The sequence below is a fragment of the Phocoena phocoena genome, chromosome 10 (genome assembly GCF_963924675.1).
Source record: "Phocoena phocoena chromosome 10, mPhoPho1.1, whole genome shotgun sequence".
Lineage (NCBI taxonomy): Eukaryota > Metazoa > Chordata > Mammalia > Artiodactyla > Phocoenidae > Phocoena > Phocoena phocoena.
Window position 1 is genome coordinate 96,320,455 of NC_089228.1, and position 16,700 is coordinate 96,337,154.

Below are 16,700 nucleotides of genomic sequence, written 5' to 3' on the forward strand. Positions count from 1 at the left end.
AAAGTAGCAAGAAAATGATTCATTCGAAATTCATTTTTATATTAGAAATCGGAAAGCTTCCAGTATTCAATTTCACGCGCACATATGTTCATTGAGTCCCCACGGGTGCTAAAAGCAGTTCTAGGCACTTTGTGGTTTCCAAGTTCGATGACTTCATATTCATCAGTCAACAGACTGACATAGGATTAATAAAAGCCACCAGGGGAAAAGCAACACCAGGGAGGAAAAAGGACAATCATTGAGGTGGGAAAGCTAAGGTACCTACAAGAAAGCAAGGGATATGATGATACTAGGTACTGAATGATTCAAGGAGTAATCACGGAATGAAAGAGGCTGAATGAATGTTTTAAAAGATAGCAGGAAAGATCTTCAAAGATGAGAGGAGTTAGGAGCTGTGGCAAAGAGGCTAAGAAGGGGCAGGGAATGTCAGCAAGATGGTTTGGTTATTGGATTGACAGTTTCACTGGGACCAGATGGCTGATGATGATGAAAGAGAGAAAGAGTGTATAGGTGATATATATGGTTAATATTTCTAATATCTCTGTAATGTGCCAGCATAACGTACAAGGTCTATAGTTCTCACACTCTGAAATCCTAAGGATGGACATGGGGCACAAAAAGGAAAAGCCACGGAAACCATGAAGAACTCCTTCCTAGTGAATAAGCTGAAATGATTTTGACAGTTCATTGTATGGACTATGTCACCATTAGAAGGTCTGGATTTTATTTGTATTAGAAAATATTAAATGAGTTAAAATTATTCCCATATTTTGCAAATCGCCTTTTTAGATTCAGTCATTTGCAAGAGGGGGAAAATCTTCATATGGAGTTTTAGAAACGTTCTCTGACTGCCTCCATTTCTTCATGTCCCCTTCCTTTCGTGAGAAAAGATTTGATACAAGGATTATTTTTATTACTCTCATCTGCTGCCTACCTACAAGTAATTCAAGTCTCCCTCTTTAAACAATGATTTTGATAAAAGTAAATTTCTCTTCAAATAATATATTTTCTTAAATATGAGTATGCAGTGAAAAAGGGAAAATAATTACTGGTTGTCATTGTAGGAAAAGAAATTTGGGCAAAAGGGGGTTACATTTTTAAAGGGGCATTTGGATTCATTGAAAAATGCTAATTTACTTTCACAAGTTCCAGAATATATCTACCGCTAAGGGTTTTGTTTGATTTGGCATTTGCACTTTTTTTAGTTTGTTCTTTTGATGGGAAAAAAAAAAACACTTTTTGGACTGGTTACAAGAATAATTTTCCCGTAAATTGATGCCTTTAAATTTTGTTTTTCTGTGAAGCTTAAAAAACACCTGTATACTTTTCGTTCATATTGTTTAATATCTATTAATTATTGTCTTTCTGAGTGTGGTTTTTACTAAGGACAGTGAGATAAGTCAAAAGACATTGAAGGACTTTCTTTTCTACATGTGACTCACAAGAGCAAAGAATGTGGAGTGATGACATTGTGTTTGTTGCTACCTTATTATGTTGATTTTATTTTAGAGAAATATGGGGAAAAGAAAAATGGAATAAAGTGAAAGCTTCTAGGAGGTGTTTGCTTATGGCTGAATTTCAGGCTACGGTAGGACTCCAGGGAAAGCGGTATTGAAGACTCACTTTATTTAATTTTTTGTCTCTTTTTTGTTGATTTACAATATTATATTAGTTTCAGGTATACAACATAATGATTCAATATTTTTATAGACTATACTTCATTTAAAATTATTATAAAATATTGACTATATTCCCTGTGCTGTACAATATATCCTTATAGCTTATTTATTTAATTTTTTCAAGTATAGTTGATTTCCAATGTTGTGTTAATTTCTGCTGTACGGCAAAGTGATTCAGTTATACATATATATATATATATATTCATTTGCATATTCTTTTCCACTATGTTTTAATCACGGGATATTGACTATAGTTCCCTGTGCTGTACAGTAGGACCTTGCTGTTTATCCTTTCTCTGTATGATAGTTTGAATCTGCTAATCCCAATCTCCCAATCCATCCCTTCTCCAGCCTCTCTGCCTTGGCAACCACAATTGTGTTCTCTAAGTCTGTGTGAAGACTCACTTTAAGAGGAGGAAAAGAGGGGCAGGAGGAAGGTCAGGCATGAAGCCGTGGCCCAGTTCTCAGCCCTCCTTCTTCCTAGGATGTGAGGGAAGCAGGGAAGTATGACTTAGAGAATCTTGAAACTGATAATGTCCATGTAAAGCACATTATCTTGCTACAAAGTAGAAAAGATTTGGGGAACTGCGAAGTAGCTTGTTTAAAGACTTTTTTCCAAAGTTGTTTCAAGACCAGTCAGGGAGGGCTAAAGTTTTCTAGATAAAGCCGTTAACAGCATTGTTTCTTTCTGGCTGTTCTTTCTCCCTCAACATCCATTCTATTTTTGTACATTATCTGGAAGAAACTATCTTTTTGGACTAATGACCAGGTCTCTGCACCAGCAGCCTCCTTTTTCCCAATTCTCTCCCATCACCCTCCCCTTTCCAAGGAGCATTTTGCCACTTTATGGTGACTTGAATCCCACAAAATGGGCCACAGAGTACAGGTTCCCAACACACACACAGATTTTCAACCAAGCACCCACCTCCCCTCTTTGAATGATTAACATCTACTATATATATATATATATATATATATATATATGTTGAGATGTGGATTGTTTATTTCCTCCTCTCAAAGGATGACTGGAAAACACCTAGGACAGTTTAATCCTAATATCCTTTTTAGTTTCTTTCAATCAAATGTATACCTACTTTATTCCTCTCACTTAAAGATAAGATGATATGGGTTCAAAACCCTAGCTACATGACCTAACACATGATAAATAAATAATAGATTCTTAGTAATTTTTCAAGGGCTTTGTTTTCTTCCAAGGAACCCAGAATCTGAAATGCACAGCCACCTTTGGAAGAGCCAACACCCACTAAGTTAAGAGAAGGAGGAAAAAGAACGCATTGAAAAAAATAGAATCGACGGAGGGAAAATGACCCAATCTACGGTTAAGCCAGAATGCCAAATTATGAGAGCACCCAATCCTTAGGAAAGTGAAACTCTTAATAATAACATGGTCCAAATGTAAGTTATACAACTTATTAGGAACTCGCATCGACTAATTAAACAACCCCTCACTCAGCAAAGTACTTAGTCTCTCTCTGTCTGCCTTTTCCCAATATAAAAGGAGAAAATATCACCTGCTACTTATCTCAAGATGCCTAAATGAAAGTGTTTAGCTGAGGCTCTTTAGTTGAGACAACCATGTCAATTAGACAGGTTTAATTAGTGAGGTATACAGAGATCCCCGTCAATTCCTTTTAAGTCAAGGATCCAGAAAAAAAGAACAAGTTGTTGTCAAGGGCAGAATGTAGAAAAAGAAGTAAAGAAAAGCAGAAGAACAGTTTTATATAAGCTCTATTACTGGATGCTGACTAGGGAAAAACACTTTAATATCAGAATCATAAATATTGGCAGAGATCTTTAATTTGAAAAATCAAAAAACAAACACAAACCCTGAGACACTGTGTAAACAGATATCTGAAAGAGGAAGGATTAGGCAATCAGAATGAAGGCATGGTTTCTAGATTGAGCATATGAGATCTTAATTCTAGCTGAAAATGTAGGACTCAAGCTATGCAGGGGCAGTGGAGAAAACATAGTTTGTAAATATCTACAAAAGAAAAAATTATCAGAGGAAAAAAGCCCCTTTCACTTTAATGGACTATAGTTGTTTCTTTATATGAGGTGAAATTTGTTATAGAAGTTTTCCTTTGGGCTGTATAGATGTTAAACCATTCATACATAAAGCAAAGCACTAAATGCCTTAAGTGAGAAGATAGAGAATGAAAACTTTTGATTTTCTCATTTATGACAATATGTTTAAAAAATTGTCAGATATGATTAAAAACAATAGTGTATGTAAAATGTTATTGTGGAGTATGAAATTATTAATAATGAAAATATGCTATTAGTAAGACCAAGTTATTATAGATTATAAAGAAAGAAATGTTCTCTCCTGGTCATTATTTTTATATTATTATAAGTCCCAGAAACACAGAAAGCAGAGCTGGTACTACTCATCTTCATTGAGAACATAGGTCTTAAAGACCCTTTTATTGTTCTGCTTGAGTATTTTTGCAAGTTTCAGCTCACTCCAGAAACTAGCTTTTCTTTTATTTTATCGCAGAACTATTTTTTCACAGATAGATTAAAGCCATGTTTACATCTGTACTTGGTTATATTCCTCTCCTTACATTTTTTATGTGTGGTTTTTACAAGCAACTCCAATAAGACTTCTTCCTGGTTTATTATACAAATTTCGATCTCTCTTTTTCCTTCTTTTTTTCTTTTTTTTTTTTTTTTGTGGTGCGCGGGCCTCTCACTGCTGTGGCCCCTCCCATCGCGGAGCACAGGCTCCGGACGCGGAGGCTCAGCGGCCGTGGCTCACGGGCCCAGCCGCTCCGCGGCATGTGGGATCTTCCCGGACCGGGGCACGAACCCGCGTCCCCTGCATCGGCAGGCGGACTCTCAACCACTGCGCCACCAGGGAAGCCCTCTCTTTTTCCTTTTTTATCAAAATGGTTTCTGATTGGGTTTCTCATAGCTATACTTTATTGAGTCACATTTTTAACCCTCTCATTCTTCTTGAACAGTTTCCCTTTTAACAATCTTGGAGGTTGATACCTAGTTTTTTGTTTTTTGGTGGTTTTTTTTTTGACTTTCCAGAAATCTATGGTGTCTGTCTGCACCTTCTTTCACTGTTGAAAGGAATAGTAGGTTGCAGTTTCATTTAAGGTTCTTAGGATCTTTGTTTCACCAGTCAGATTTTCCTACTCAGTTCAAATTTTCCTAATGGCGTCTTTCTGAGAAATGACATTGCTGAGCAAGAGAGTGTAAAATGAGAGATAAGAGGGAATCTGTTCTCAGACTCCCTGACTCAGCAAAATTTATCCTACACCAGCCCTACATTGCTCTCTCTCTGGCTCCTGATCCCATCCTTCCAGTGTGTAAGTAAGTGCTCATTTTAGCTCCTGTCTTGGTTTACAGGCTCCTATATCCTCCATCCCAACACTTCATCTTCTAGTTTCCAGCTCAAGCTAACCCCCAACTCCAAACTCTAATGGACCCCTCCCTCAAACTGACTACCGACACTGAGCTGCTCTGGGTGGCTTCAGGAGTGGACAAATCTGCCCATCCCATCTCCATTTCTAGGGACCAACTTTCTAAGATGTGCCTCCTCTTTTTGTCTCTGGTACAGTGTGCTGTAATTTTCAAAAAGCACTGAGCTTGAATTGAAAATAGAATTTGCACTGTTGAGTTAAAAAAAAAAAACACTATTCCTGTCTCTTTAGATCTTTAAGGTAGGGGGAGAAACAGCCAGACAAGTAAACAGATACATAAAAATTGACAAGTTCAGCCAAGGGCTGTACAAGCAAAAACTCCGATGGTTTTATGACACTAAATTGGGAGTTTAGCTGCAAACACTGCCAGAGAAAGGGGGAAAAAATAAAAACGTAAACATTCAGGTGGAAAGGCAGTATTCTTTCAAAAAGCAAGCCAAGTGTTCAACTTTATGAAGGACTCAAGTATTTAAGTTAGCTTTTCCAAGAGAATTTTAAATATAGAACTTGAAGGAAAAGTAAGTATATAGTGTGAGTGACATATATAAAAGGTCTATGTGGCTGTGACTGGTCTCAGAAGGGAGAGTGACCAGGCATCAGGGATTAAAGGCCCTCGGGGACCCCCAGGAGCTGCCCCAGCAATGCTGTTGCAAGGATGAAGACCGGCGGATCACAGCCCCTTCTCGACCTGACACAATTTAAGAAAAGGAGAGGGAATGGCCAGCTACCCAGTGGCCTGAGAAAAGCAGAGATCCCCGAGAACTGATGTCATTGGCTGAATTTTAATCCAGAGAAAATACTCAGTGAGTTTACCTGGGTAATTATTGTAAATAATAATGATTGCCAACAAACTTTGTGAGCTGTAAGCTGTCGAGGCTAACGGTACCAACAATGAGTATTTGGAGGATAATTGGGTTTGTCTCCTTCTCCACCTAGATGCTTTCTAGCCAATTTTTAGTGGTGAGAAAAGAGGAGATATAATATAAATCAGTTAATTTTCTAACCCATTAAGTGTTGTAGTAAAAAAAAATTCATGCAGAAGAAATTAGACTACCAGCCAGCACTTATAATAAAGGGATAATCTGAATTGTGGTGCATAACTAAGTCCCAGTCCCTCGTTCCTTATCATCCCACATAATCAAGAATCCAAAAATAAAAATAAGAATCATGTGTCAGTCCTCTGAATGCTGCCTTGATGGCAAAGGGGCCATGGAGCAGTGGGAAGCACACGACGTCCAGGGCTGCAGTGAATTCCAGCCCTACCACCTCCCAGATTCCATTTTCTCCTCTGGAAAAGGCAGGTGGCAACCCCAACCTGCAAGCCCTTGGCATCTATCACATTACTGTCTTCTAAGGCCTTCAACCTCTTGGGCTGATCCAACTCCATGTCTTTCACAGACATCTCTTCCTCTGCCGGGAATTTCCTGAGGTCCTGCCCTGGGCTCTTTCCTTTTCTCACCCAGCAGATGCTTTCTAGGTAATTCCATCCATTTGTTTGGTCTTCAGTACCTCTATAAACTGCCTCCTCCTAAATTTGTTGCTTACTAAGTATGTAACCTTGGGCGAACTACTTATCCTTTTCTTGTTTCCATTTCCTCATCTGTAGAATGTGGAAAGAGTAGTACTTGCGTCACCATGTTTTTGTAAGTACGAAACGAGTTGCATATACGTAAAGCGTGTAGAATGGTACCTGGCACATAGTTAGTGCTCAAGAAATGTTAGTTATTGTTTTATCACCATCCTCCTAGCTAACTGCCTGAGCCGGAAAGGCACAAGTCGTCTCTGACGCCTATGTCTCTCCCACCCACTCCTTGCCAGTTTCATCCATTCTGTCTCCCGGCAGCATTTGTCACTCCTTCTTTGCTCAACAACCTCATGACTGGTCCCCTGCCTCCAGTCTCACTTTCTTCAGAATCCGTTCACCGCGTTGCAAGACAATGAACCGGGATCAGTTTATCTTATAACTTACCAGAAGTTCCAATAAAAAGTTTCACGGGGAGAAAATTAGGCTGACAGCCAGCGTCATAATCAGGAGATCATATGAATCAACATGTATCGCAAGGTCCCTGTCCCTCATCACTTATCATTGCAGATAATCAAAAATCAAACAAAAATAATCATATGTCTTTATTCAAAATGCTGAGATTTACTTTTATAAAATGCAAAACCCATCCTATTTTTCCTCTATTTTAATCCTTTGCTGCTTTCCCACAGTCATCAAGATGAATCTGAACTCTTTAAAATGGCCTTGCCTCCCAGCCTTACATATTTGAGCAGTGTCCTTGAACTTGTCAAGCCCTCTCTTGCTTCTACCAGCTTCCTCGTGCCTCTCTCCTCTCCCTGCAATGAAGCCGTCTCTACAGTTCTGCACCAGTGTTTCAAGACTTACGGTGGAAGTAAGGGAAGTCTTCCCAAAACCCCTTGGGGAAGACTTCCTAAAACCCTCCACATACATATTGACCGAGCCTGCTCTGACTGCCCGTACTAAGGCTTGGCGTCCTTCAGCTAAGATTAAATGGCAGTGCCCCTCCTAAGCGCTTCTGCATAATAACTCTGTACAGACGTCTTGCATAATACTTATTACACCCGATTATAATCACCAGTTGTTCTCCTGCCTCACCTTCTAGACTGTAAATTCCTTGGCGTAAAGGAATGTACTTTATTCATCTTTGTTTCCCAGCCTTTGCCTAGTAACTCACATTTAGAAGGTACTTGGGAAAACAGAGTTTTATGTACAAGTTGAATCCATGATGCACGTAAAGTCCCTAACACAATGCCTGCACAAACAGTCACGGGGTTCCCTTCTCTTTCCCCTATTAGAGCGTGCCAGCTGGATAAAAATTTTCCCTCCTAGAAATTGTTCTGAACATATCAACATCTTTGTGTAAATAAAACTCTTTGTGTGCTAGGATTCTTCTTTTTCATTTGTATGCACAAACAGGTGTACGTGCGCGCGCGCACAAACGCACACACAAGCCAAGCCCCTCTCACTCCAAGTCCTCACTTTGCACCCTAACCAGCTAATTAAGAAGGAAGATTTGAATGCGAGGCCTCTGCCTTTTAAATGCCCCTTATAAAATTTTCCAAAAGTAGCGTTTGTTTAGCCTACCTGAAGGTGTACGCCCTAGATCTTCTTATGAAGAAAGTGGGGGGAATTTTATATTTTTATGATGAGTTATCATCTTCATGGTCAAGTCCAAAGGTGGGAGGAAAGTGAATTTTGGTTACAGTAGAGAAGAAAAACACTAACCGCACATCTGCTGCGTCAAGTGAAAGATGTCTATTTTAATCAGGATTTTATAACAAAAGAAATATGTGTAACCAGGCCAAGTCTCTCTCTTCAAGAATTCACGCCCAAACTCCTTCCCATCCCTCTCCTGCCTCTTGAGTGAGAAGTGGCTTCAGGGCCAAAAATGACTCATCAGGACAGTACTTTCTGTTTGCCCCTGTGACTCTTAAGGAAGGCTGTGTGCAAAGAAAGGAGGAGGGTGCCAGCAGCAAGGAGTCAAGTGAGGGGTCCTGGAGCCTAGTGGCTCCTGTATGAGTAAGAGCCCTTGGGGGGACCCCATGGATACCACTGGAGGTGCTCTTGGGATAGAAGTTTGTGGAGGTTGCATGGAATCTTGGCCTATCACTAAACATTTAGGTCTGGAAGGACATTGATTAGTAACTTACGTAGTTCACATCATGGGTCTTTGAGGATATATATACCAGCAGCAGAAGAAAAACTTCCATAAGTTTTGCAGTAGTCAGGACCCCGTCCTCCCACCAAAGAACCAGAATTATTCCCTAAACTCAAGGTAAACAGAAACATTATTGAGAATGAGGTTAGAAAACCTGGGTGGAATCCCAGATCTGACACTCACTGGCTCTTTTCTTGGACAGTTAGCCCTTCTGAGGCTCAGTTTCCACATGGACCAAGGGGAGACCTCACTAGCTATGATGAGAGTCAATGAGAGGAAGATTGCAAAACCCTCCCACACAGTGCCTGGCCCAAAGTAGGTGTGCAGATGATTTTAGTTCATCCTGGATATATTTATGTAGCATCTGTTATGGGCCAGGCCGTGTTCTAGATGCTGGCACTGCAGTGGTGAACCACACAGTTCCTGAACTCAGGTCCTTAAATTCCAACTAGGGGAGAAACACAAGAAATTAGAATTTGGGCTGAAATGAAATCAACATTTTCCATTGTACTCCCTGCCTAAAAGTCAAGGAGCCTTTTATTTAAAAGTTCTTAAGTTGCTACTTACCTCACAGTCCTTCAAATTTTAGTATTTATATCTAAATATATCTGAACCCATTAGCATCAGTTGCATCTCAAACTCCAATCTTAGGTGGTTTAATACATCTTGCAGGGTGTGGTGTACTTCTTCGTAACTCACTAGTCAAAAGACAATTCTTTTAAGCACAATGAAAATGCACCAATACCTGCTTCTGAGAGCAAAGGATTGTTTTCTCTTTTTCTTTTTTTAAATAACGGTGAAGACCACGCGTAGGTAACAGATGAAATTTCATCCGGGTGCAGTAGAAGCCAAATACAGCACCAGCATAGGAAAAAGTTCTGCTCCTTCAGTCCCCAGCTCCACCTCACCCAGCGGTATTTCTTAACCACAACTGCTCTTTTATTGTATGACCACTTCACATTTCCTGTTAAAGTTGATGGCTCTTTTTGGTTCCGTTTTCTACATTAGAAGACTTTCTTCATAGCTCCAGTTCTCCAGTATCCTTGACAGAAAGGGCACTCACTGAAATTCAAGGATAACACAAGAAACTCACTTGAACCCTGAATCCACTAAGTCTCTCCAATGCTCTAATGAATTGGGGTGCTAACTCAACACCCTGAAATTTGCAGATCCCTGAGCTATTGTTAGAACCAGGAACTTTGCAGGTAAGCCATAACTTTAAAACATACGGTCCTGCCTACCATTCTAGTTACATTTCTCACCAGTGTCTCAACACATCCCTTTAAAAGAAAAAAATATATATTGCTAAGTTTCATGTTGTCCTAATCTACCTTTATGGTAATAGCCCTCAAGCATGTGTGAATCATGTAGAGGATTCACAATAGGCATATATTGATTTATGCTATTAAAATAAAGCCACTTTTGAGTTCTGAGAGAAGCACCGTGGGTTTCTTCCCTTGTGCTTCCTCCCACCTCTGAGAAAACACAAGATCCAGAAATGCTGTTTTCTACCCCAGCCATAATAACCTACCTGTAGTTCCACAAGTCATCCACTGTCATCTCACGAACTTTTAACAGGCCTGAAAGGCACCTCCACCTCTCTCTGTATTTGCCTAACCCCTGCTTTTCTCATAGGATTTGGCTTGGACATCACCTTTTCTGGGGAGGCTTCATCTGATCAGCCCAGCAACAGGCAAGGCGTCCCTCCTCTGTGCTCTCTGTGCTGGACACCATGTGTTCCCGTCTTAGCACTTACAACACTGTAGTCAAGCTGCAGTTTACTTGTCAGTATTCCTCACTGGACTTGGAAGTCCTTGGGAAGATGAGCTGTGTCTTTTGTGCCTTGATCCCCACTAAATAAATGAGAGCAATTCAAGGGCCTATAATAATAACTGGATCACCACCACTCCCATGACATTATTCTCTACAGCTCTCCTCTACATCCTTTGCCCATCTGGCAAAGCTCCCTCGGGCCACCCCTGACATTTAATTTACAGCTTTCACAGTATCTTCTCCACTTGCTTTTGCTTTCAAGGCTATCTTTGCCACACAGTCCCCAAAGAGGGCAACTCAATCATTATTAGCTCCCTTTTCTGCCTTGATGTTTGTTCTGAATTATTTTGCCTATATAAAAATGCAGGAGGCAGTCACATGATGAATTTTCCCTGACCCCAGCTCTTCCTCTGGTCTCCTTATTTCCCTAACCAAGGCCCAAATTCCAGCTTCTCATCATCATCACCTCCCCCCGGTCCCATATGTGAAAGAGTGAGCTAAAACGATGGTCCTAATGTCTGCCTCCTCTTCAAATATGAGTCAATTCTCTAGGAAAAAATTCTGTCAAGCAGTGACCAGTCTCTGAGTCATTGGAAAAGTGTGGAAAGTGTTCCCTCAACTTTACATCCATCTCAATTACATTTTTCTGTTCCCCATTCATGTATGTCCCTATTTCTTCAACTTAATTTCTTCAACTCTCACCTAGTTTAGTCATTTAGAATGTTAAAAAAAAATAGTTGCTACCATGGAGAAAGACAACAAATATAACTAAGGCGTAATTGTCATCTGGAGGGATATTAAATGAGAGGCGTGGTGTATTAGTTTACCAGGGCTGCCATAAACAAGTACTGCAGATTGGATGGCTTAAACAACGTAAGTTTTAGTCTTGCAGGTCTAGAGTCTGGACGCCCGAGGCCAAGACATCTGCTGGGTTGTTTAAGGAGAGGCCTCTCTCCTTAGCTTACTGATGGCTGCCTTCTCACTGTGTCCTCACACGGCCACTCTCTGTGTGTGCACATCTCTGATGTCTCTCTCTGTGTCCTGATCTCCTCTCCTTATAAGGACATGCTGGGTTAGGACTCACCCTAACAATCTCATTTTACCTTAAAAGCTCTTTAAAATCCCTATCTCCAAATACAGTCACATTCTGACTAATGGGGAGGCGTAGGGCTTCAACATATGAATTTGGAGGGGACACAATTCAGCCTTTAACAGGTAGATTCTTATTTTCATTCATGCAACAAACTCAGAAATTATTACACGTCAGCTCAGGCACCTAGCTTGGCATTGGACAAGGTCTGGTACAAAGCTTCCTATAACCCAGGCAGAGCTAACATCAAGACCTCCCATTTCTGTTGGCATCTAGGCAGCTTCCTCCAAAGCTCCGTCCTCCTTGGAGCCTGCTGCAATACTCCATCCCATGCTCATCTCCAACTCTGCATTCCTATCACCTTCATCATGAGGCTAAGTGCTACAGCCCTTTGTTCCCTCCTTGTTCCCTCGGTGATAGACTTTTCTCTTCTGATAAATGAAATCGAAATGGAGCACAGTTGAGAATATGGCTCACAAAGGAAATCCCCAGTTAGGAAATCAAGTTCTCTATGATATTAAATTCTACTGAAAAGATGTCATTATTCATATTATGAAACACGTGGGCAGAGAAGATGGCCTTAGTCACATTTTACTTTCTTCATCTCCTCCTACTCCCAACTCATCTTCCCTCCACTTCTCTCATGGTCCATGTCTGAGGCCACTGACATGCCACGCCCTATATCTAGAACCTCCTCTCTTTAGTCATCTCCCTTCCAACCTGCCCACTGAATTTAAACAAGAAACTCAAATAATATACCCTTTTAGATACTCTGCCCTCATTGTTAGAAAAGTGGTTCTCCTGTTCTTCAGGACCATTACCCAGAATCCACTTGACCACATCTCATCTCTCATTACACACACTGAAGCTCAGAGAGGCTAAGAAACTTTTTCAAGTTTATACAGTTATTGGAGCAGTGGATTCAAGCCCAGGTTGGTCTCACACTCATCATGATCCCGTGCTCCTAACCACATTGCTTCAGGTGCCTGGTTTCTTCTCTCACTACAGTCATGGGGCTCTTGATGAGAAGAGACCTAACCACAAGAAAGATGAGAATATTCATACCATTATCAGAGCTTACCTACAGCTCAATGTTACATTAGGACTTACTCTTTATTCTTTACTCCATAGAAACTCTTGGGTGTTACAGGTAAAAATAGTTATATAAGAGCCATTGTTAAATGATATTTTGTTTCTTAAAGAAAATAATACTAAATGTTCCAATGAGTTCAAAAGAAAAATTGTTCAGTAAGCTCATACCTAAGATTAAGGAGAGTTAGACCTTCATGATTACTTCTCCTTCCACTCATTTTAGAAATCAAGGCAACAGAGCTTAATATGCAAAGGTCAGTTCACAAAGACAATTTCTAAGAAACACATTTCTTTATTTTTTTTAACAAAGAGCTGGACAGGATAGAGAAAATGATTATACTGAAATTAAGAAGCCACTCAGAAAAGGAAAACCCAGCAGAGAAATGTGAGGAGCATGTAACTGTCATGAAAGATGTCCAGAATTAATCCATTTAACCCTCTCTTCCAAGATCTCATAGTGTTTGTGTAACTTCAGGCCAAGCATCAATAACAGCCAAGTTGATTTATGGTGGTGAAAGATTTTTCCATGAGACCGCTGATGATGGAAGTCAAGTATTAGGAAGACAGAAGCCTCTGTGCAGACCCAGAGTGGTGGGCTGTATAATGTCAAAGGGGTGAAAAATGAGGCCACTCTGTGAATGCCCATACCGTGGATGAAGACAGAGGTAACACACAGAACTTGGGTGTATTTTTGTTCTCTTTCAATCATTTGCAAATGTACATCCTTTGTAACAGGTTTCTTTTGTGCTAAGCCCTCAAGGAAATTGCTCCCACTGGTTCTGGTAGATGTGTTTGTAGGTAAATTATACAGAATACGATTTCTTTCAAACACTGGACAAACTCTGCTCTGTAGATTTACCAAAACATATATTTACCAAGTCAAATTCAGAAACTCAAGTGCAGCAGCTTAGGATTCTGGAATGAGGTCACATGCTGGTCCAAGAGGGTTTGAGTTGCTCTGAATCTTCTTTGTCAGAAGATGCTGTGCATTCGCTGTTATCTACATGAACAATTTCTCAACACTTGGGCAAATGAAACATTAGCAATGCTAATGATTATAAGATGATAGGACTGTCTTCTTCACAATTATATGGTTACTCTAAAGATAACTGTGCACATTGACCCTTTATAATCAGCCAGAAATAAGAGAACGCCTGTAAATATACCTCCCGCCACCACACCCACTTTGAATTATGCCCTAGGTTAAACCTAAACACTTCGGGGAAGTGGGAAAGCAAAACGTCACCAGATGGGTGACTGAAACTTTTGTGTGTCTACTTCTAAAGCATGAATCCTTTTTGTTCCCTTTTTCGGTCTTCCTTTACTGTGTAACAGTTGCTCCTTCCTTTAGTCCAAAAGGAGAGCCATTTCTGAAAGATTTTTCCCTCAACAATGCGGTAAGTTCCATTCTGCTAGGAAGACAGATCCATACCTTGCTCCACCCTGACTCAGAACTAAGCCCAGATTTCACATAGTCCCAGAATATTCCCACGCAAGCACCCAGCCTGTCCCAGCTATCTTGAGCCAATGCTGGATTTTCCACCTTTTACAGGCGCACCTCGAACCCTCTCTCATCTGTGCTTTTTCCTTTAATAAACATATAATCCTACAAACCTCTTAGATAGCTTCATCCACCAGAGGGCAGACAGCAGAAGCAAGAAGAACTACAATCCTGCAGCCTGTGGAACAAAAACCACATTCACAAAAAGATAGACAAAATGAAAAGGCAGAGGCCTTTGTACCAGATGAAGTAACAAGATAAAACCCCAGAAAAACAACTAAATGAAGTGAAGATAGGTAACCGTCCAGAAAAAGAATTCAGAAAAATGATAGTGAAGATGATCCAGGACCTTGGAAAAAGAATGGAAGCAAAGATCGAGAAGATGCAAGAAATGTTTAACAAAGACCTAGAAGAATTAAAGAACAAACAAACAGAGATGGGCAATACAATAACTGAAATTAAAACTACACTACAAGGAATCAATAGCAGAATAACTGAGGCAGAAGAACGGATAAGTGACCTGGAAGACAGAATGGTGGAATTCACTGCCATGGAACAGAATAAAGAAAAAATAATGAAAAGAAACGAAGACAGCCTAAGAGACCTCTGGGACAACATTAAACGCAAAAACATTTGCATTATAGGGGTCCCAGAAGGAGAAGAGAGAAAGGACCTGAGAAAATATTTGAAGAGATTATAGTCAAACACTTCCCTAACATGGGAAAGGAAATAGCCACCCAAGTCCAGGAAGTGCAGAGAGCCCCATACACGATAAACACAAGGAGAAACACATAGTAATCAAACTGGCAAAGACACATAGTAATCAAACTGGCAAAAATTAAAGACAAAGAAAAATTATTGAAAACAGCAAGGGAAAAATGACAAATAGCATACAAGGGAACTCCCATAAGGTTAACAGCTGATTTCTCAGCAGAAACTCTACAAGCCAGAAGGCAGTGTCATGATATACTTAAAGTGATGAAAGGGAAGAACCTACAACCAAGATTACCCTACCTGGCAAGGATCTCATTCAGATTTGATGGAGAAATCAAGAGCTTTACAGACAAGCAAAAGCTAAGAGAATTCAGCACCACCAAACCAGCTATACAACAAATGCTAAAGGAACTTCTCTAAGTGGGAAACACAAGAGAAGAAAAGGACCTACGAAAACAAACCCAAAACAATTAAGAAAATGGTCATAGGAACATACATATCGATAAATACCTTAAACGTGAATGGATTAAATGCCCCAACCAAAAGACACAGGCTTGCTGAATAGATACAAAAACAAGACCCATCTATATGCTGTCTACAAGAGACCCACTTCAGATGTAGTGACACATACAGACTGAAAGTGAGGGGATGGAAAAAGATATTCCATGCAAGTGGAAATCAAAAGAAAGCTGGAGTAGCAATACTCATATCAGATAAAATAGACTTTAAAATAAAGAATGTTACAAGAGACAAGGAAGGACACTACATAATGATCAAGGGATCAATCCAAGAAGAAGATATAATAATTATAAATATACATGCACTCAACATAGGAACACCTCAATACATAAGGCAACTGCTAACAGCTATAAAAGAGGAAATCGACAGTAACACAATAATAGTGGGGGACTTTAACACCTCACTTACACCAATGGACAGATGATCCAAAATGAAAATAAATAAACAGAAGCTTTAAATGACACAATAGACCAGATAGATTTAATTGATATTTATAGGACATTCCATCCAAAAACAGCAGATTACACTTTCTTCTCAAGTGCACACAGAACATTCTCCAGGAAAGATCACATCTTGGGTTACAAATCAAGCCTTGGTAAATTTAAGAAAACTGAAATCATATCAAGCATCTTTTCTGACCACAACACTCTGAGGTTAGAAATCAATTACAGGGAAAAAAACATAAAAACCCACAAACACTTGGAAGCTAAACAACCTGTTACTAAATAACCAAGAGATCACTGAATAAATCAAAGAGGAAATCAAAAAATACCTAGAGACAAATGACAATGAAAACACGACGATCCAAAACCTATGGGATGCAGGAAAAATAGTTCTAAGAGGGAAGTTCATAGCAATACAAGCCTACCTCAAGAAACCAGAAAAATCTCAAATAAACAATCTAAACTTATGCCAAAGGAACTAGAGAAAGAAGAACAAACAAAACCCAAAGTTAGTGGAAGGAAAGAAATCATAAATGTCAGAGCAGAAATAAATGAAATAGAAACAAAGAAAACAATAGCAAAGATCAATAAAGCTAAAAGCTGGTTCTTTGAGAAGATAAACAAAATTGATAAACCTTTAGCTAGACTTATGAATTAAAAGAGAGAGAGGACTCAAATCAATAAAATTAGAATTGACAAAGGAGAAGTTACAATGGACACCGCAGAAATACAAAGCATCATAAGAGGCTAC